The sequence below is a fragment of the Rhinolophus sinicus genome, chromosome 9 (assembly GCF_057876585.1).
Source record: "Rhinolophus sinicus isolate RSI-liver-muscle chromosome 9, RSI-T2T, whole genome shotgun sequence".
In the NCBI taxonomy this organism is placed as follows: Eukaryota; Metazoa; Chordata; class Mammalia; order Chiroptera; family Rhinolophidae; genus Rhinolophus; species Rhinolophus sinicus.
The window spans coordinates 31,800,177-31,821,978 of record NC_142509.1 but is presented as its reverse complement, the minus strand read 5'-3'; the positions used below and the strand labels follow the sequence as shown (position 1 = coordinate 31,821,978).

Here is a 21,802-nt window from a genome sequence, read left to right as displayed (position 1 = left end):
GGCTCCACTCTTGGTCTTTTTCCTTTTTAAACAAACCGCCTGGCTTTTAAGATCTTCAAAATCCCATTAAAGGCTTTTACCCCTTCATATATTGGAGGCGTTTGATGAAAGGGGGTAAAGGGGAGGGAAAAGGTAATGGGGCCTCAGAGAACAGAGACCAGAGGCCTTAATTTTGCCTGTCTCCTCTGCCGGTAATGGTGTTGGATGTAAACAGTGCTCTGGTGAATGCTCCGGCGTGATTACAGGATGGCTGGGGAAAGAGGAAGTGCTTGCTAACCGCGGGGAGGAATGTCGCCCTTTGAAGGAGTTTGGCATTTATTTTTTGCCCCCTCCGCTGTTCCCCCACAACCCCAACCCTACTACTTTCCTCCCCGGCTTTCTTCTCTGGGTTCCTTGTACTGTAAACACAGTGACAGAAATTAGATGTGGGCAAATCTGTTAAACATTTTAAGTCGAAGTGGGGTTGGCAGTTGTCTCACTCCGCAGGATATGCGAGACGAAGCTAATAACTTCGTAATGGGTCTTTTGTTTTTGTCTGGGGACTGGTGGGAGGGAAGTGGGGGGCCCAGGCCAGAACCCAGGAGGGGAGGCAGGATGGAAAGTGGGGCCAGGCTGCTTTTAAGGGACCAGCCCAAACTTCCAGTGTCCTGGAGCCAAACGGGTGACCCTCTGTGCGTTCAGAAGGGCAGCCAAGGACCACCGCCCGTCAGCACGCTCCTGGCCCCTCATGTTTTGGGGCATTCTCTGGTCTCCCGGTCACAAAGCACCTCTTCTTGACAGCTTCATGCTGCAAACGTCTACTGCTGCCTCTTCATTTGTTCCATCCGTGAAATTCCCAGTGACGTCAATGGGGTTCCATGTGCAGAACACGTGTGAGCCATGGGGCCCCTAAGCGACACCAGGGAGCAAAGCGTTGGCTCTCTGGATTTCATGCCTACGTGTTTTGCTGTCTGGAAACCTCTGCCTGGGATCAAGTTCATGTTCTTAATTCTGGTCAGATGGTTGGGATGGGAGCCTAGAAACCCACAGCTGGAAGCTCCATCAAGTGACCATTTAATTAATCCAACTAATACCCTGCTTCCCCGAAACTAAGACCTAGTCGGACCATCAGCTCTAATGCGTCTTTCGGAGCAAAAATTAATATAAGACCTGGTCTTATATTATATTACATTATATAAGACCCAGTCTTACATTATAGTAAAATAAGACCAGGTCTTATATTAATTTTTGCTCCGAAAGACGCATTAGAGCTGATGGTCCGACTAGGTCTTAGTTTCGGGGAAGCAGGGTATGTGTTGAGGGCGTGCCATGTGGCCAGTGGGGCTGGATGTTGGGGATATAATGAGGAATAAGACAAGTTTGGCCTGTGTCTCCACAGGGAGCTTAGAGTCTAGTGTGTTACACTTAAATAAATAATTTCACAGACGATTATTTAACCATAGCAATGTTAGGCTATAAGGAAAGAAGAGGCTGTATGTGATTTAACTAGGAGATGGCAGAACCAAGAATCGAACCCAGGTAATCTGGCCCCAGAGTGATGCTCTTCAAACAGCTCTCTATAGTGCTTTTCTGTAAGTTTTCATGTGAACCAAAAGAGTTTCTGCTAAAAGAAATGCCCAAAGGTATTGTCTTTAGTATTTGGAAGTATGAAAATTTGATTTAATATTTATGAAGTATTATTAATTCCAGTAGTACCTCGGTTTTCGAACGTCTCCTTTGACGAACATTTCGGTTTACAAACGCCGTAAACCCAGATGTAAATGCTTTGGTTTTCGAACACGTCAAACAGGTCACCTGACTTCCGCTGAGTGCAAGATCCTGAGGCCTCACTCTCGGCTGTTTTCGAACATTTCAGAACTCGAATGGTCTTCTGGAATGGATTACGTTCGAAAACCGAAGTACCACTGTACTTAAGTATGTATTTAAGTATTATTTAAAATTTATTAAATGTTAAGTATGTTCTATAGCTGATCACAGTGCTAGACGTGGGCTTTAGAGATAAACTGCTAATAATTACAGCTAGGTATTGTGCTAACTGCTTTATTAAAATACATGATCTCATCTGATTTTAGCAACAATTATGTAAGGTAAGCACTATTATTATCCCCATTTTACAGATGAGGAAATCAAGCCTTAGCGAAATTAAGGAACTTGTTTGAGGCCACCTGGGTGGTCTGACCACAGAGCTGATGTCTTAACTGCATTGTGCTTGGTTGCTGCCCTCTGAGTTTTCAGTCTAATGGGGGAGACAGATTAAGGAAGAGATGCAATATGATGACACAAATTCTCTAAATCAGGGATGTTATAAGGTGCTGGGGTGAGAGGGTGTAGAGGAGAAAGTACTCTTGCCCCAGGGAGATAATAGAAGGATTTTTTTTAGAGGTGGTGACCATCAGAGACTCCTTGAGTAATGAGACTTTGCCAGTCACACAAAGGAGAGGGGTCACACTAGGTAGAGGTGGAGGTGAGGTGGAGAGAGGGTACAGCAAGTAAAAAGGGGAAGACACCAAAAAGAAATGGGACACGAGGGGAACCGGCCTGCTGCTGAGCCGCATAGCTGTGGAAACCATTGGACGAGGATACTGGAAAAGTAGGCAGAGCAGATTGAGAAGGGAGTTTTATGCCTCACCAAACACTTTGGGCTCAAATCTGCCAATGACAGTGCTTCCAAAGGGGTGGACACCGACTCAAAAATAACGGGACATCCACACAAGCCTGTCTCTTCTCTAGCCAGTTTGGTTCCAGCCCCGACCCACTGTTTAAAAGCTGTATCGGCAGAAAGCAGCGGTCTTTGCAATTCATATAAGCCTGTCTCGCGCCCCAAGAACACATCATTTATTTCCTATAAGTGCCTGTCTCCCTTTTCCTCAAATATGCTCAGGGTTACAACTTTCCCTGCTTCCTGGGGGAGTTGCCCACTCCACACAGTAATTACTCACTCCATAAAGGCTGTCTCCAAACCTCCTTCTCAGCCTTTTTTTCCCTGACCCTTTGTAACTGACCAGTTAAAGGGTAAGCTCACTGCCTCTTTACTTGTTAAGAACAGCCGCCATGTTGGATCTCATCTGGAAATGAGTGCCCCTGGGGGAAAGCATCCTTTTTCTGCTCCTTCCTTTTCTTAGTTTGAAGTCAATGTAATTTATTTAGTGCCTTCCCACTTCTTTTTTATACATCCAACCAGGAAAGTGGAGATTTATTTTTTTTATAACATAATTATAAGATTGCTCTCAATTCCAAGTCTGGTGATGTTGAAATGGATCGGGGTAGTGAATATAAGCTTCTAAGTCATGAATACGACTATGTATACAACTTCATTTAACCTCTTTGCCATTCTTCTCATTGGTGAAATGTAGATATGATTGCTGTTCAGTTCATCTCTATCACACACAGATGAGGCCTGCTTCTATAGAGAAAGTCCCCGCCCTGGTCCCTGAGTGGTCCATTTTTATGCAAATCAGGAGTCCAAATTTACACAGCGTGATTGGTCCAAATAGCACTGCCCTGATTGTTTGGGATCACACATTCTGATTGGTTGTTGTGGAGATGCTATGATTGGTCAGTAAAGATGCAAATAAGGATATAGCTGTGCAGTTCCAGTTGGATGGGGCAGGTCTCAGCCATTGGTTGAAGTACAATTAGGAACTCCTTTATTAAGGTGGGCTCAGAGAGGAGGAACTCAGTGCAGGAAGCTTGGCAGCCCACTCTGTGGCTTTTCCCTGAAATGCAACATGCATGAGAGGCCTCTGTAAACAATTGCTGCTAAACTCTGTTTATAAATTTGGGCCCAGTTTAACCACAAGAAGTCATTTTTGACAGGTATATTCCTTCTTGGGGGTCAACAGTATCAATAGGCATGATATCAGCTGTAACAAAATCAGTGATAATGATGGTGGTTGGAAGTGAAAAAGATTTGTTAGATAAGAGCCAGGTTGCCTGTGTTTGAATTCCACCTCTCTCTTTCATAGCTGTGTGACCTTGGGCAAATTGTTTAGCCTCTCTGTGCCTCAGTTTCTTCAACTATAAAAAGATGATAGTATCTTCCTCAAAAAGTTGTCATAAGAATTAAATCAATTAATATCGAAATGCTTAGAGCAGTGATTGGCACATCATAAGCATTATACAAATGTCTGTTATTGTTATTATTACTGTTGTTCTAAATCTTTATAACTGGTTTCTACATTTGTATGTGGAAATCTTGACCTCTTTCGATAAAAAATGTGTCTCCACTTTCAGAAGCTTGTATTCTGTAATTTATTCTCGTTAAAAAAATTAGTAATGTCAAGAAATTGGTAGTAAGTGGACCCCTCAGTCCTCAGAAAAGATCATGATTTACGCAAAGAGAGTTTTGCAATCAGCGCTCTAACCACACCAGGCTCTTTCTAGATTCTTCGTTGCATAACTTGAAGGGTTTAAGGCAGTGGAAATTGGAAGCAATTCATTTGAATACAGCTCAGTGATTTGCCCTTAGTACATTGGCGTTGATAAATACTTGCTCATGCATCATGGTGAGAAACTCCTTTTGTGGTCTTTGTAAGTGTGTATTTTTATTCATTAGAACTTTGTTAGTCATAGCTGTGATAAGATTATCTGCTATGGTGCAGGCCTGGCCTCATGATGAACTAAAACTAACACTTTGGGGAGTCTGGCTTTGCGGGGGTGGGCATGCTATGCGTATCTATCACCTTGTACTCACCCAAGGAATGGTAAAACTTAAAAAAAAAAAAGGGGGCAAAAATGTATGAAAGAGATTAAGGCCCGGCATGAAAACTATTTTTATAGGCAGTTTGGCCTCAGCTTTGAAGTTCAATCGGGAGTGATGTATTGCTATCAGCTTGGATTTCACACCTATTCAATTCTGTAACCAGGTAGTGATGTACAACCTCCTTTGGGTATAGAAGAATGAAACAAAATTAAGACAAGCTGTGAAATGGCCCCCTTGCTGCAATTTCATCTCCAGGATAGATTCGGATTTGCCAGAGTGTGTTTAGACTGTTTTTTTTTTTTCTTCTTTAAATGAGAAAGATGGTGTGACAATTTAAAAAAACCCACAACAACAATAGAAAACAAACATTTGGAATAAGGGGGAAAAAAAGTCCCTCGTCATCCTCACACCCAAAGACAAAACCATTTTCATTTCTACACATTGCTGGTGAGTCTTGGTCCATAGGCAGACGTAGGCTTATAGGGTTGCATGCGGAGTTTACTTTTAAATGTCTTTTCATTCTTAACTAGGCATTTTATCATCCTGTCCACCTCACTTTTCCCAAGGGAAAAACAAACAAGCATAAAATCCCCACATCATTTTCTTGCTTGGAAAGCGAGAATGCTGCATCATGTTTGCTACGAAGCGTCCTGTCTCAAAGGGTACCCAGCTCGTGGGTTACAGCTTTACTCTTGTCGTTAAAGGTTTTTAAAATGGAGCGGTCCGCGTATTGCATTTCTACAAACCGGGGCCTTACTTTGGATGCTTTGCCCCTATGGATAGCCCTTGTGTCCAAGATTGGAAATGGAGTGACTCTTTGGCTTTCAGTTCTTGCAGTGAGAGGCACCATCCATCCTCCCAGATCCAGCTTTCACCACCTCAGACCTGGTAGAATACCCAGCCTATTCCTGAGGTTTCCATGGGAACAAACAAGGTAGCTGCTACAAGCGCCTGACTCAGGAATTACTCAGGGCGCCTCTTCCCTCATCCCACATGTCCTTTGGACATACCAAGCCCATTCTGGTCTTCGGACTTTTGCATCTGCCGTTCCCACTGCCTGAGACCCTCTCCCCAGCTCTAGCATGGTCAGCTGCTTCTCATGTTTTAGGTCTCTGCTCCAAGGTCACCTCTTCAGGTGCCCTCCCCGCCTACCCTGACGTCCCACCTGGTCACCATTCTCTGCCCCATGGCCCTATTATTTTCTCCATAGCACTTGCCACGCTCTGAAATTCTCCTACTTATTTATTTGGACACATGTGAGTGTCTGTCTGTCCTTTGCCTCCCACACTTGTTTATTTATGTAGGTCCATACCTGGCACAGGTAGATTTTCAGTGAACTAAATCCTCAATGAACGTATAGCTCACTTAGGTCCTATCTGTTCCATGTCAACATCCTCCCCCCTTAAAAAATTAATAAAGTTTTTAGAGAAGTTTTAGGTTCACAGCAAGATTGAGCAAAAGTATAGAGATTTTCTATCTATCCCCTGTTCTCCCCACTCTGCCCCCCCATACACAGCAACCCCCCTCACTATCAGCATCCCTCACCAGAGTGGGACATTTGGTACAATCGATGAACCTGCATTGACCCACCACTGTCACCCAAAGTGCACAGTTTACATTACAGTTCCCTGTTGGGGTTGTACATTCTATGGAGTTTGACTAATATATGATGTCATGTATCTACTATTACAGTGACATACAGAAGAGTTTCACTGACTTAAAAATCCTCTGTGCTCCGCCAATTCATCCTAAACCCTATTTTAATATACCTTAGACATTTACTCAGGCTGGAATGGCAACAGAACACTAAGCTGCCACTCCAAATTTAAGTTATTAGCATTTATGCAGCACCTGCTAGGAGGGAGCGGGCCCGTGCTAAGGGCTTTGCGTGTACGGTCACGTTTCAGCCTCATAACACCTGTATTCTGGATAAAGCTCGTCTTCCCTCTTTCCAGTTTTCTGTTTCTCATACACCAGTTCCCTCATTCACAGTCCCCACAGGCCCTACTGTTTGGCTTCTCCTCCTTGGCTAGTCCCTGCAGCCTTGACTTGGCTTTTCTGCTTTCACCTTCGGGACTCTCCAGGCCATATCTGGCTGGGGAGATTTACTGGACCAGTCCCCGAAAGAGGAAGAACCAAGGTTCTTTTAGAAATTCAATGTCATTCAGTAAAGCATTTAGTGAAATCTACTACGTGAGAGGTGAGAGGTACTGAGGATAGAGGCCTACATCCTGGTATCGTAGAAATTTGCAGTGTTTTCCTCCCTCCCCTCCCTCCCTCCCTCCCTCCCTCCCTCCCTCCCTCCCTCCCCCCTCCCTCCCTCCCTCCCTCCCTCCCCCCCCTCCCTCCCTCCCTTCCATCCCTCCTTCCCTCCCTGCTCAGTGGAGCCCAGGAACTGCAGATCTCCGTGGTTCATCAGAAACGGGGTGAGGGAGGTGTGAGGCAGCTGTGTGACTGCCCGAGGAAGCCCACTCAGTTGCACAGTGAGATAGGAGAGAAGCAGGGGGCTGTTTGCAAGGCCTGTGCCTGAGTGGAAAGTTCACTTCTTAGCGCAGACAAGAGGAGGGTGACCCAGCTCACCACACACCTGACTGAGCACTGGATGGAAAACACGTGGAACCAGCCCTGGGGCACCAGCCTGTGTCCGTTCTGGAGGAAAGCTTCCAACTCGCCCCCATTTCTGGCTGCTCAGAATTAACTGGAATATTCACAGGTCCTGGGACTAGGAGTGTGTGTGTGTGTGTGTGTGTGTGTTCCTCATATTTCTCACTCAGCTCCCACACTGCAGACCTTGTACGAGCAATCATGTGTGTCTCTGTCCCTCAGCTGTGCCCTTTAGGCTCACGTGAGGCCCCCAACCCTCAGATTCCTTGTCCCCAGTTGGCTGTACCTATGCTAGCCTCTAAATCCCCCCCAAGGCTGTGCAAGGTAATTTCTACTCTCCATTTCACACTTGGGGAAACTGAGGCACACAGCGGTTACGCAACTTTCTTATGGTCACACAGCTCGTGAACAGTCAAACCATGAACATGGAACCCAAACCTGTCTGAATTCAAAGCCTCTTTGTTCTTCCGTGGCCTATGTTAGACTCTCCAGATTGCCAAGAAGCTAGAAGCAAGACTGTTGATGACTGAAAGCCCGGCTGCCCCCCCATGGACGTCAGTTCTTTCCTCCAAGAGCTTCCCTTTGGGTGGAGGATGGAGATACCAACTCATTGCTTAACTGGCATTGCTTCACATTTGTTTCTTTATCTGTAAAATGGACTTAATAATAGCAAGGGTGTTATGGGCCAGATTAATTAATGTTTGGACAAGTTCTTTGAGATTCCCTGGATGGAAGGTGTGAGGGGAGTGCCAAGGGTTATTAACGCAGAGGCATTTGCAAGGCCCAATTTAGGATTGGCCATATTTCCCACTTGGCAGCCTCTGCAGTGATGGCTGACTCAGGAAATATTCACCAGGACAGGCGATACCCTGACTTCAGGTCTGACTTGTGACAGACGAGGGTATAGGTTGCGGTGGCTTTGCATGGGTATGTTGCCTCATTCCTTGTTGGTAGTTTGTTCTTTCATGTTGAGAGCTACGATTCTACCAAAGCATGGCCTGTGGCTGGGGATTAAAGATACAATTGGAAGGGACTAACAGGATAGGTGAGGAGCCACAGAATGGCTTCACCCCAATATAACTTGTGGACTTTGAGAAGCAATTATCTGCCAAAAAGGATGCCTTGTGGTTAATTAGGCCCCAAATCATAACAAGAACCTAGCAACCGTTGCTAATGGAGGCCTCCCAAGCACATTGCATTTCAGGGAAAAGCCTTGGGTGCATCTGTCAACGCACTACACTGCTTCTGCCTTCTGAACTACCCTGATAAAGGAGTTCCTAGTATTGTATTTTGACCAATGGACTGAGACCTACCCTGTCCGATCAGAACTGTGCAACTATATCCTCATTTGCATCTATACTGACCAATCAGAGCAGCTCCATAACAATCAATCAATGAAGCTGACCAATTAGGACCGTGCTATTTGGACCAATCAGACTGTGCAAATCTGGATCCTTATTGCATAAAAATGGACCAATCAGAGATGGAGCAGGAACTTTCTCTATATAAGTAGGCCTCCCCTTTGTCTTGGGGGAGCGCACTTTTGGTTTCCTCTGGAGGCTGTGTTTTTCTGGTCTGCAAGCTGTTTACCTAAGTAAAGTTTCTCTTTTCTCCATATCCCAGATTGGGGATTCCAGTTGGCATTGGATTATTGGCAGCAACCTTTTGTTGACAAACTTTTGTCTCTGTGGGAAAGATGATGACAGCACCTGAGGTATCCCAAGAGCCTGGAAATCAAGCAAGTGTCAGACAGAAAAACTCAATAGCTGCCTATAAATGGAGCAGATGGGTGATGAATACATTTTATACAATAATGCCCCCTGGTCTCAGAAAAATGCAGCCTGTATGGGGTTGTAACTGAAAAAGCCAAAAAGAAATCCTCTCTCATTATTCTGCTTCTCTTTTCATTACGCTGTTCAATTGCACAGCTGATTATTATTTAATTAAGCATTTTATTTTAAAATAGTTTTAAATTAACAGAAAAATTGTGAGGATAATACAAATAGTTCCCATATATCTCAAACCCACTTTCCCCTATTCACATCTTGTGTTAGTGTGATACCTTTGTTGCAATTAATGAACTAATATTGGTATGCTATTATTGTTATTATTACTATAAGTTTCATACTTTATTCAGATTCACTAAATTTTTACCTAATACTCTTTTTCTGTTTCAGGATCCCATCCAGGACAAAACATTATGTGTAGTTGTCATGTCGCCTTAGGCTCCTCTTGGCTGTGACAGTTTCCCAGACTTCTCTTATTTTGACGACTTTGACAGATGACCAATGACCTTTTGAGGAGTGCTGCTCAGGTATTTCATAGACTATCCCTTAATTGGGGTTTGTTTGTTGATTAGACTAAGATTATGGGTTTTGGAGTGAAAGGCACATAAGAGATGAGTTTGCTATTCTCATCACAACTTATCAAGGGTACATATTTGTCACTGTGAATAAATTTTTATCACATGACTTAGGCAGTGACCATAATTTGCCAGGAGCTGATTATTTTAAAATTTATTTTGATATCATGAGCCACTGCAAGTCTATAGAAAAGAATATAATTTAATTACTCCCTCAATGTGTGTTTTAAGCTCTGTGAGGACTTGTTCAGGATGTTTCTCTCTAGCCCATAGCTCTGTGCTATCTGAACACCTAAATGAAAGCAGGAAATGAGTCTTGGTTTAAAAACAAAAACAAAAACAAACTGCTTGAAAGAAGTCCACGTGGAACTTAGAAAATGTGATATTAGAGCAAGACTATATCAATGTTTGATGGATGGATGAATGAAGGGTGTCTCCAGAATGTCCAGAAAAGGAACAAACCAACTGGCTGGGACATTCTGGTCCACGTAGAATATTTCTTCCCACAGTGGAGAGAGTTGACAAGAGCCATTGACGATCACCCAGCCTACACGTCCTTACTTCTGTCTTCTGTGCACCAAGCCTCTTCCTGTTTAACAGCTTTCGAGGAAAGAGAATGGATTCATTGGTTATCATAAGCATCCCAGTTCTCACAGATGCTCTACTCGCTTAAATCAATGAAGACGTTGACAGGAAGATTCATTCCTCTGCTGCTAGAGAATTTGGACGTGGCCCACACGACTCCACTTTCATTGATTAACTTATTCAACAAATAGTGGTAGCGTGCCTACTGTGTGCCAGGCACTATTTTAGACCCCAAGTTTTGCTAAACGACACATGCGTGGCTCCGTCCCCAAGGAGCTCACAGTCTGGCTGAGAATTCGACATGACCATCTTTGGAGGCATGGTTTGCTGGAGAATGATAATTTCGTCAAGGGATAGCCTCCTTGCCTTTCAATGGCATACAATGCTGGAGTGACCAGGAAGCCTCTTGTCTCATTTACTGTGTTGGTGTTCTCGAACTGCAACAGAGAATAATAGGTCCACCTATGAGGGGGTGGACACCTGTAGAAGTAGGAACCACCATCACCGACACGTATCAGATCAGAAACAACATTAAAAACAAAACTAATTGCCCACTCAGCCAACTCCAGTATGTTCATCAGTGTAGTTATTTCATTATTCAATGCAAAGGTTGTTGGTAAGATGCCTTTCTGCTGGGTAAGGACTTGCAAAGCCCTTCACCAAATCAAGGCCCCATGGGGATTTCCCCAGGACCTGGGAAGATCCGCTCAGTCAGGGTGCTGCAGGGGGCAGAAGGGCTCTAGGCACACTGGGTCCAGATCTTAGCTCTGAAGTGGTCTGGCCGGCCTAAGTCTTAGTTTCTTCAGCTATGACACAGAAGCACAGACCCCGATTTCACAGAATCTATAATAGATAATATATTTGCAAACTGCAAGGTCCTGGAGTAATGGAAAACTTGTTATTTGGATAATCACTAAGTGGTAGCAGGGACTTTGTCTGTCTTGGTCATGGTTTTAATTCCTAGCACTTGGCACAGTGCCTGGCACATAGTAGGATGTCAGTTGATGCTTGGTGAATGAGTGAATGGGGATGGGTGAACGGATGACTAAATGGATGGGAGGATGGAACGCTGGATAGATGGATGAATGAATGAATGAATGGTGAATAAATGAATGACTGAGTGGTAATCAGTGCCCCTCCTACAAATGGATGTTTTCTCTCCAGTTCCTTGGTACCAGAGGAAGACACCCCAAATTTGGCTTCTGCCTTACAACTGTTCTGTGGCTTTGAGACAGCCAACTAACCTCTTAGTTTCCTTGCTCATAAAAGAGCGATAATGACCCTTTCTTTGGGAGCCAGTGGTGTAGTGGGTGTTGGAAAATTAATTGGGTGGTGGTGAATGGCTTTGAGATCTTCAGATGAAAGGTGCTGTGGAGGTGAGCTGTTATTATCCTTATTACCTTGGGTTTCCTTTTGCTGCTTCTGCCTCCTTCAAGGTCGGCTCCTCTCAGCCTCCCGGGAGAGCCACGGTGCCCAAGAGCAAGTTTTACTCGGAGTGGGAGTCTGTCTTTCATTGGACTGACTCTTCCCTGGGGTCATTTGGCAGAAGGCTTCCAGGTGAGAGAGATATTATCCTAGGAACTTGGCTGCCTTGCCTCATTTCCTTCCAGAAGGATTGATTTTCCCAAATACCAACCAGCCCCTGCAGTACTCGGCAGGCTGAAAACAGACTCTCTTTTTCCTCTTCCTGGCATGATAAAAGAGGGGATCCCTCCAGATCCTATTTTTGGAAGCTCCACCTGTTGGCAAGACCTGGGCTTAGAACTAGAGGCCAGGTGTCTACCATCTGGTGTCCAAAGAGACCTGGGGTTCATTTATATCCACAACCAGATCACAGCCTCCCTCCTTCCCATATGTGGCACCCCAGGTTGAAGGCCTGGGATGCATATATCTTTCACTTTGTACATATTTGATAGAGGAAAAAGGTCACAGGCTTTGGAGCTAGGAAGATGGTTTGGACCCACAACTGTGTGTCCTTGGACAAACTGCTTAGCCTCCCTGATGCCCCCCCCCTTTTTTTTAAACATCTGTAAAACGGGGCTATAATGCTGACCACACAGGGTTGTCAGGAGGATTTAATGAGATGGTGCATCTTTAGGTGCCCAGCCATTTGGTTTCTTTCCCCTTCTCCTCTTGTCTTCTTCCACTTCCAAGGCTGCCTCTGGGATTTCTTTCCCTCCTCACGAGCCTTGTTTTGTTTCTCGTGCTTCCCATCCCAGTAAACACCAAGTTTCTGGATCCAGGAACATGAACACAAGCCTGACCTCATTTTTGACCTCCATCGTCCATCACTGCTCAAGGACAGACTTTCTCATGCTTTCTGGATTCTGCCCCCTTCCTTCTATCGCTACCTGTCGCATCCTAGGCGAACTCACCACCTCTCTCTCCAGTGAACAGCAATAGCTTCCTTGATGCTCTTACTTTGCCACCTCTGCCTTCTTCGCTGGAGAAGACAGAGCTCTTCCTGCAGTATAAGTTGAATCACACCATTCTCCCACTTAAACCCCTCCAGTGCTTTTCCAATGGGAACAGATGCCTCTGGTGCCCCCCACCACACCCCCTCTATCTACCTTGGGTTTTTCCTCTAGCTCCCTCTTCTTGTCCCTACTCTCCTTGCCGCTCCTCTTTATTTGTTCTTTCTCTTCTCTTCAACCTCTCTCTGCTCTTGGAGTCCTCTTTGCTGGGCTGACAGAGACAGAATCTCGTATCTGTTACTACCTGGGTGACATCTGTCTGAGATGGAAGGACATTGGGAGAAGAGGCTCAAATAATGCATCCTTCACTGTTGACATGGCCGGGCTTTGGCGTAGCCATTGAAGCTACCAAAGGCTGTTTGCCCAGGTAGTTCTGATTGGAAAGTGACCTGGGACTGCCCCCACTTTCCTCTCTCCATCCATATTCTCTTTGCCATGAATATGGCACCTCAAAGGCCATCTTCTTTCTTGGGAAAGTTTAATAACTAGTTGTTTTCTACCACCATAGCACTTTATTTCCTGAGAATGAGAAGTGATCATTTTGTTCCTTGATTATAAATGTCTTATGGGCAGGGACCATATTTCTACATTTTTACATCTTCAATAGAGTCAGCACAGTGGCTAGGACACAGCTGGAGCTCAATGGACATTTGTTGAATTGGATGGAGTGGAGCAATGACGTCCTCCTGTTTGGGGTCTTTCAGACTAAATATCTCTTGGTTCTTATCCCTCCTGAAATGGATCTGATTATTCTATAGCTGTAAGAAAGCTTGAAACCTCCTTTGTTTGGGGCAGGGAAATTCCAACCACATCAATTGGTGGTTTTCCCATTCAAGATGTCTAGAGACAGACTTTTCACAGATGTACTCAGTTGTCCTTTCAAGTGTTTTATCTTTGACCCTGAGTACATTCTTCTAATTGTCCATTCATACCCCCCACCTCTGCTTAGCTTTAAATGTACTGCTTCTTGTTTGGATATCAAGAGTGACTTCTTATAGTCTTTCCCTTAAAATTATTTCCAGGTTGAAGACAGAAGCTGTGATTTTCTCTCCTTTTTTTATTTTTTATTTTTTTTTATTTCTTTAGACTACTAGCTTCTCAAGATAGAAAGGAGACCTGACTTCTGGCTGTAGCTCTGTCACTTGTTCACTTTGAGTGAATCACTTCTTTCTTTGGGTTGGTTTCCTCACCTTAAGTTAAAGACTGGATTAGATTAGAGATTCACAAGCTCTGGTCCACAGCTTGTTTGTGTCAATAAAGTTTTATTGGCACACAGCCACACCCATTGGTTTACATATTGTCTGTGGCTGCTTTTGCATTACAAGGGCAGAGTTGAGAATTGCAACAGAGACTATAAGGACCGCAAAACCTAAAATATTTACAATCTGGTCCTTTACAGGAAAAGTTTGTTGACCCCTGGAATAGATGGTTTCTTAAGGTCCTTGCTTGAACATTCACGCCATGATGTTTAGCTAGTGCCACTGCACATTCCTTACCCTTAGGCATTGCCCTGTTCTGTGCAATAAGCCCCACTGGGGTTCCTGGATGTGACTGAGAGGGTCCCTGCCTGGGGTCAAGCAGTGTTGAAATCCATCCTGAGCATGTTTTCGTCTTTTTGTTTCTCTTCCAGTGCTTCCCGCTGCGTCTAGGACAGAGGCTCAGGTTGGTGCTAGATATTGAAATATCTCATCTCCAGCCTAAGTCTTTAGGCATGCGTATAGCCAGCTGGAATCTAATCATTCTGATTTGCTCCCACTGTCCAGGTTCATAATCTCTTACATGAAATTCCAAACTCCAAAATTCTCTGAAAATCGATGACTTTTTCATAAATCATGTAATAACCATACTTAACTCAAACAGACAGGAGATTCTTGATAGCCTTTTTGAAATCTGACTGCGAATGTCGACAGGCTGTGCTGCCCAAGCATGAATGTGTTGAATCCTGGGTGGGGTCTTGGAGGTGTATGTGCCCTGTTCTGTTTCAAACGTGTGTGACTTTCTGAATTCTGAAACACATCTGGTCCTGAGGTTTTGGATTAGGGATTGTGGACCCGTATTTCTTTTTATGGTTACCTCCTATTTCTGGCAAACATTTAAAAGTGTATGAAGTGAGGTAATTTAGACAAACAACAGAAAACACAAAATAAATAATAAGAGGAGTGCTCAGATCTGGCTTAAATTGTAGAGCGATGCAGAAGTGGCTTGAGTTGAAGAAAACCAGCCCGGAGGGGTATTTTCCATCCCTTAATGACCCTTCCACTCTTTTTTCTTGTTCTCTTTCTTATTACACGCCGTGATCACCCAACCTCCTTCTTACTGCCTCCAAACCCAGACTATCTCTGCATGATGGTTAGTTAATGAATAATCCTATCTTACCCATAAAACAATATGTGGCGCCGAGAGCCCATCTGAGATTCCTGACACTTTTAGAGACCAACTTGGAGCTGGCGGAGGACCCTCGCAGGGAAGAGTTTCCCTGGAGATCGGTGCGGGGGCAGGAATCATGAATCTCGGAGTTTGGGGTCCTCGGGATGGTTTGGGGTGAAGGCCATGGCTTCGAGGCCAGACTCACCGGAATGCTGCATTCCTGACCTCAAGTAGTTCTTAAAACACCAAACATTCGCTCCCACAAATGAGGTAGATTTAAACCAAGACCCGATTACAGCCAAGAGTGGCGAGGCGGCCACGGTGCTATAAAGAAATGATGTTATTATGTCCAAGGGATGCCATTAAAACTCTGTTTACAAACCAAATGTGCCAGAGAATGGGTCAGGGAAAGAATTATTAGCAACAAAGCTATTTGATCTCTTTTATGATCCAGTGAGTCATATCGCTCCATGCTCTAGAAGGTGAATAATGAAAACCTCAAGCCTGTTGATTTATAAACAGGCCCAGAATTCCCTGTTCTTTAACCTCAGATGCCCTCTTAAGTGTGATTTACCCTAAATCAAACATGACATCAGATGCCACTGGGCCTCTCCCTCCTCCCAAGAGGTAATTGAAGAGGTGATTGGCGTATAGGGTGCATAAAATCCCCATTCAGGATGATGGATAACTGTGGGAAGGGTCAGTGGCCAGGACTCAGAGACATGGCTTTGTTTCTACGTGCCCCTTATCTGCAGGGTTTGAGTCTCCAAAGCTGCCTTTGTTCAAGCTCCTGGATTCTCAGCAGACCACGGGAAGGGAGGCTCAGGGTGAACATACCACGTTGCTCTAACAGCCACGGTTTGGCCCGTCTTCCTCCTCCTATAAAGAGGTTAGGAGAAGCCGGACCCGTCAGGATTCCATCTGAACTCCACCCACTACTGAATGCAACTTCGGGAACATTACCAAAGGCCTCTGAGGCTCAGTTTCCACATTTGTTAGGTGGCACGGTCATGGTTGAAGTGCTCACGCCGCCCCCAGCACTATGCTAAGGCACTTTATATGTGCCATGTGCCAGCTCGTTTCAATCCTCACGATAATCAGACTCACTTTGTCACGCCTGACCGTGGAGCAGACGTTCGTGCAAAAACTTTGCATCTACTCGTTTATTTAATCTTCACAATAACTCTGTGAGGTGGAGCTAAGAACAGGAGCCTACGGGAGCAGACAGGATTTGAGTGTAAGTGGTTAATTTGGGAGCTCTCAGGAAACTCCAGGAAGAAAGGAAGATGGAATAGGAAGAAGGTAATCAAGCCCCAGCCCTCACGCATGTCAGCATCCCTGCTGTGGGCCACTGGGGTGAATTCCCCATGTTTAGGAAGATGGCATAGAATGCACCCAGGGATGTCACCAGAGGGTAGGAAGTTGGGGTAGTTATGTGTCAACTCTAGTTGATCGTGATGGAAGAGTCTTAACTCTTGGCCACCCCCCCAACCTGCCCCACATGCCAGCCAAGTGTTTCCCAATGACAGATTCCTCAAGCAAAGAGCTCTAGGTGCTTGCAGTTTTGGAGAAGTCATTGGATTGGCCTGCACAGGAATGGTGTAGAGAGGGTGTGGACATGTCCCCACCATATCCACTACCGGTCCATGCGAGGGTTGAGAAGACTGAGCCACAGAGACTTGAGAGTCTCCCAAAGGTTCCCCAGCTGGCAAGTGCGGGAGACACGATCTGTAGCCACTGGTCATCTGAATTCCTAGTCCATAGCGAAAGCTTCTGGGGTGCTTGTCATAACTCTTCATGGAAGTTATCACTATCTCATTTTAGAAATGAAGAATCTGCTTAACAATAACCCACATTGTCACCCCAATAAATTTAATTAAAAAAAAAAAAAAGAAATGAAGAATCTGGAATTCAGGGGGTTAAAGCGACTTTGTCCCACTGCCGATCAGCAGCTGAGCCAGGCCTGAAATTGGGCTTTCGTTGACTTCAAAGTCAGGGTCGGTCTCAGCGCGTAGTACTCCTTTCGCGTCCCTGGGTTGTCCTAAATCGGAGCAGTGCTTCCATGTCTTGTGCAGGCTGCAAGGGCAGCCTACAGGCGCATGCCATCTCATTTTTTTTTTAAGGTCAATATCGTGGCTGGAGGTGAGGGGAAGCCATTGTGACTGCTTGTCCTGTGTGCCCTCCTCCCAGAGATGCTCTCTCCAAGGGGCTGGCTCATGGCTCTAGTCCATTCAATCCGTTTCTAGTCCCTAGGTACTGCCTGACTCAGCTCTTTATTGCTGCCATCTTCTGTTGTTACCCAGGTCATCCTTTATGCTATTTGGGCATGTCAAAAGTTAGGGACCTTTGATTTAGCCAATTGCTATGAAAACACTAATTGGAAAGGATATATGCACCCATACTTATGTCCATTGTAGCATTATTTGCAATAGCCAGGATATGGAAACATGCTCCGTCCATCAACGGAAGAATGAGTAAGATGTGATATAGACGTACCATGGAATACTATTCAGCCATGAAACGATGAAATATTGCCATTTGCTACAACATGAATGGAGCTTGAGAGAATTATACTGTGTGAAATAAGTCAGATGGAAAAGGACACAAATAGTATGATTTGATTCATATGTGGAATATAAAACAAAAAGGAAATGAACAAACAAAACAAAACTCATAGAACGGTGGCTACCAGAGGGAAAGGCGGTGGGGAGAGGGCCAAATGGGTAAAGGGCGTCAAATATATTGTGACGGATGGCAACTGGACTTTTGGTAGTGAACACAGTTTAGTGTATACAGATACCGAATTATAAATAACGTTGTATACCTGAAACTTACATGTTATTAACCAATGTTCCTTCCATAAAAAAATAAATTAAAACACATTATGCAACTTTGAATCAGACGCGGCAGAAAAGGCTATAATTACGGGTTCTAAAATGGAATCTTTGAGAACTTTAAGCAGAAACTCTGTCTCCTTCCCTCCTTTCCCTCTGCCACCCTTTCAAGGAATGGCACAGAGGCTTGGAAAGTCCCACTGGGCTCACGGACACCCTGGCAGAAGGCAGAGAGCTGCTTTAAGAAACCACATGGTGCTTGCGGATGCTCTCGACAGGCTGTGGTTTTCTGGTCCACTTCTCTAGACCTTGCCAGAGCCCTTCCCGGAGCCATTTGTCATTGTAGTCACAACTCACATCACATCCCGCGTCAGCCCGTTCCCCTGCAGCGCCCAGAGCCTGGCCGTTTTCATGCCAAGCCAGCAAAAACAGACCGCCTGGTGCAGTTGGAAAACACACACACTCCCGAGCCTCTTCTTTCTTGCAGAAATAATAAGTGATAACAGCATCGCAATGGACTGCGACCTGATGACGACAAAGAAAGCACGATGTCTTCCAAGCCCTGGACCGAGAGATGAGGCCTGGCGTGGGTACATGTTTTCTTGGTGACTTTGGGCACATGACTTCTTCTCTCTGGTCTCCTTTGTTTTCTCATCAGTAAAATGGAAGTGATGGGCAAGAAGTGAATCTGATTTTCCTTCCCCAAAGTTGGGTATTGTGTTAATTTCAAGGGGCTGCTGTAACAAAGAACCACAAACGAGGTGGCTTCAAACAACTGAAATGTATTTTCTCACAGTTCTGGAGGTTAAACTCTGAAGTGAAGGTGTTGGCAGGGTCCTGCTGCCTCCTGTTACCAGGGGAATATCCTTCCTTACCTCTTCCAGCTTCTGGTGGTGGCCGGCAATCCTTGGCATTCCTAGGCTTGTAGATGCACCACTCCAGTCTTGGCCTTCATCTTTACATGACCTTCTCCCCTATGTGTGTGACTGTGTCTGAGGTCAAATTTTCCTCTTTTTATAAGGTCACCAGCCATATTGCATTAGAGTCCATCCCACTCCAGGATGACCTCATCTTAACTTGATTACATCTGCAAAGACTCCATTTCCAAATAAGGTCACATTCACTGGTACCAGGGGTTAGGACTGCCGCTTCCCATATTGAAGGTCCCTGCCTTTCCGTTGGATGGCACTCTGCAGCAGTAGTCACCGTATTTTGTGATCACAACAGAAAGGCTCCGTGTCACCCATCGCTTCTGGCATTGCAATTTCTGTCAAATAAAAATATTACGGTGTGTCCTCAACTACCTTATTCACTGGATCTGGCACCATGTGACTTCTGGCTCTTCCCCAAAGTCAAAATTATTCAGGGCATCGAGGCAGCCATGACAGCATAACTAAAGACACTCACAAAAGAGGACTTCCAGAACTGCTTCAGAAAGTGGCAAGAACGATGGGATAAATGTGTTCAAAGTGAGGGGGAGTATTGTTTTAAAAACTATTTATTTATTTTATTAGTTTCAGGTATACAAACCAATGCAATAGTTATACATTTCACTCCTTGCAAAGTGATAACCCCCCTCCCCCAGTCTATTGTGAGGGGGAGTATTTTGAGGGGCATTAATGGCAATGTGTCTTTTACTGTAATAATTATTTTTTTACTTACACATTCACCACGTTGCTTGATCACACCTCGTAGATTTAAGGACATTCATTTTTGAAATTTGAGGTAGGAGATGTTGATAGCTTGGCCTCACTGGAGAAGAAATCGGGGAAACTAGTGTAGGGACCAGGATTAGTTGCAGCTGGGACTGACATTAAGCTGGGATGCAGTGGTACCCCTTTCCAGGCTGTTAAAATATCAGGGGACCTACCCACTGCCCTGTGCACTCCCCTGTCCCCTGGCTGCCATGGTGGCAAGGTGATTTGTTCAGAATTTTTCCATTACTGGAGATTCTGATTGGTTTTGGTTAATACACTGAGTAAAACAGGAGTTCCATCATGATGTCGGGACACCCTCAGTTGAACGGTAAGGCCATATTGGATGAGTTCCACCTTCTCCCACATGCTGGCCATGCAGTAGGTTATAAACTCCACGAGGGCAGGGATGTTTGTCTTGCTCATTGATGTATCAGCAGTGCCTAGCACTGGGGGTTAAAGGCTGGAGCACATAGTAGATGTTCAACAAATATTTGTTGAACGGATACATAAAATCTCTGACAAAGCCGATGACAAACATAAGCAAGGGAAACAAAAGAATCTGCCTGCACCAAAATACTCTCTTGAAATTTTCAGAGTTTTTTTTTATTTTTTAATTGTATCCATTCATTCAAGAAATAGCCATCTTGAAACTTGGGATATATCCCAAACTTTGACATCCTTGTAGCCACTGACAGTGTCCCCATTTGCCAGCTGAGGCTAATGAGACTAAGATAGGCTGAATTGCTACTCAGAGGCCCATTGACTATAAGTGACAGAGACTAGAAACATTCTGAGACAATCATGTCATTTGTTTCCAGCCCCAAGTCCCATCCATGCATAATCACATATTTCTTTGTGTGATTACGTAAGTAATGCCTGTCTCCCCCACGAGACTGGGAACGCTGCATTGTTCAGAAACCCCAAACTGTGTCACAGAGTAGCTGCTTGTTTCAGGCTTCCTCCAAGATGGCACCCGATGACCCTTGCCTTCTGGTGTTCATACCTTTGTGTAGTCTCCTCCCTTGTTGAATAGGACGGATCTGTGCGACCATAGGGCATCGTGAAGATAACGAGGGCATGCACCATAAAAGACATTGTAACTTCCAGTCTGTGCTCTCTTGGGTCACTTGAGGTAGCAAAGGTTGGGACTCGAGGAAGACGTGGTGTTCCATACGTCATACACAGTGGAAGCTCCTGGCTCTCTCTGCACTACTTTTGGGGGCCCTGCCCTATTTCCAGGTCTTGCCCTGGTGTTGTGTGCCTCTGTTGATACACCTGGCACTTCCTTCCCTGAGTGGATGAAGTGAACTCACACTCCATGGAAACGTGCAGTTGCCAGGGCACAGCCCTTCCCTCCCCACCGTCAGCATGTGCCTCCCCTGCCTGGACAGGTGAAAGTGACATTGAGGCTTGTTTTCCTTCCCCTCATAGCTGCCAAGTCTGTCTTCTCCAAGGAAAGGAGAACCCTTGGAAAACCCATTCTTTGCCCCTCGGTCGGCAAAGAAACCTACCCTCGCCCAAACTTTTGGAACTAAGAAATCAGTCCTGAACCAAACTAAAACCTACCTCCGTCATCCCCCTGCATCGTGACCTTGGGCAGGTCACTTGGCTTCCCTGAGCCTCAGTTTCCCCATCTGTAAAAAGTGAACCATTACAGTTCTTACCTTCTAGTAAACACTTAAGCAAGACACTACTTGCTAGTTATGTTTGACGCTACTAAGTGCTTTTAGAAATATCATGTGGGTTAATACTGTTGCTGTTTTTACTATTTGAGTTGCTAACTCAGACCTCTCTTCCCGAAAGGTTCATTTGTTTGGAAAAGATGGCTCCAGGAGAGATGATTCTCAGTTTTCCTTCCCACACCATACACGACGTTCCCTTGAACTTCAAAGAGAAGCCCCGGCCATGAAACTGGACTTGTTATAAGTAAGTACAGCAGGATAAAGATGGGAGTGGCTGTGAGGGCCTTTGAGCAGCTGTTTGATATCACACTGGGGTGGCCAAGACTTCCGGACGGGCCTGTTTACTCCTTGCAGATAACATCTCGAAGGGACTATGGGGAAGGCTGAGGAGGACGCTCAGGGTCAGCCTTCACCTTTGTAGTTGTTTAAAAATATCCATTATAATGCATCTGAGGCTGATTTGGCCTCGGGTGAGGAGCGAGTGATGTGTTTGAA

At 45.0% G+C, this 21,802-nt stretch overlaps 1 long non-coding RNA gene across 1 annotated transcript in view; it reads left to right on the top strand.

Moving 5' to 3' along the window:
- LOC141569212 (uncharacterized) overlaps nt 1-21,557 on the top strand; it is a 98,202-nt gene extending 76,645 nt beyond the window's left edge. The window contains exons 2-3 of the long non-coding RNA XR_012492684.2: nt 9,484-9,620; nt 21,429-21,557. This is a non-coding gene — a long non-coding RNA (uncharacterized LOC141569212). The remainder of the gene's footprint in view (nt 1-9,483; nt 9,621-21,428) is intronic.
- The last annotated feature ends 245 nt before the right edge of the window (nt 21,558-21,802 follow it).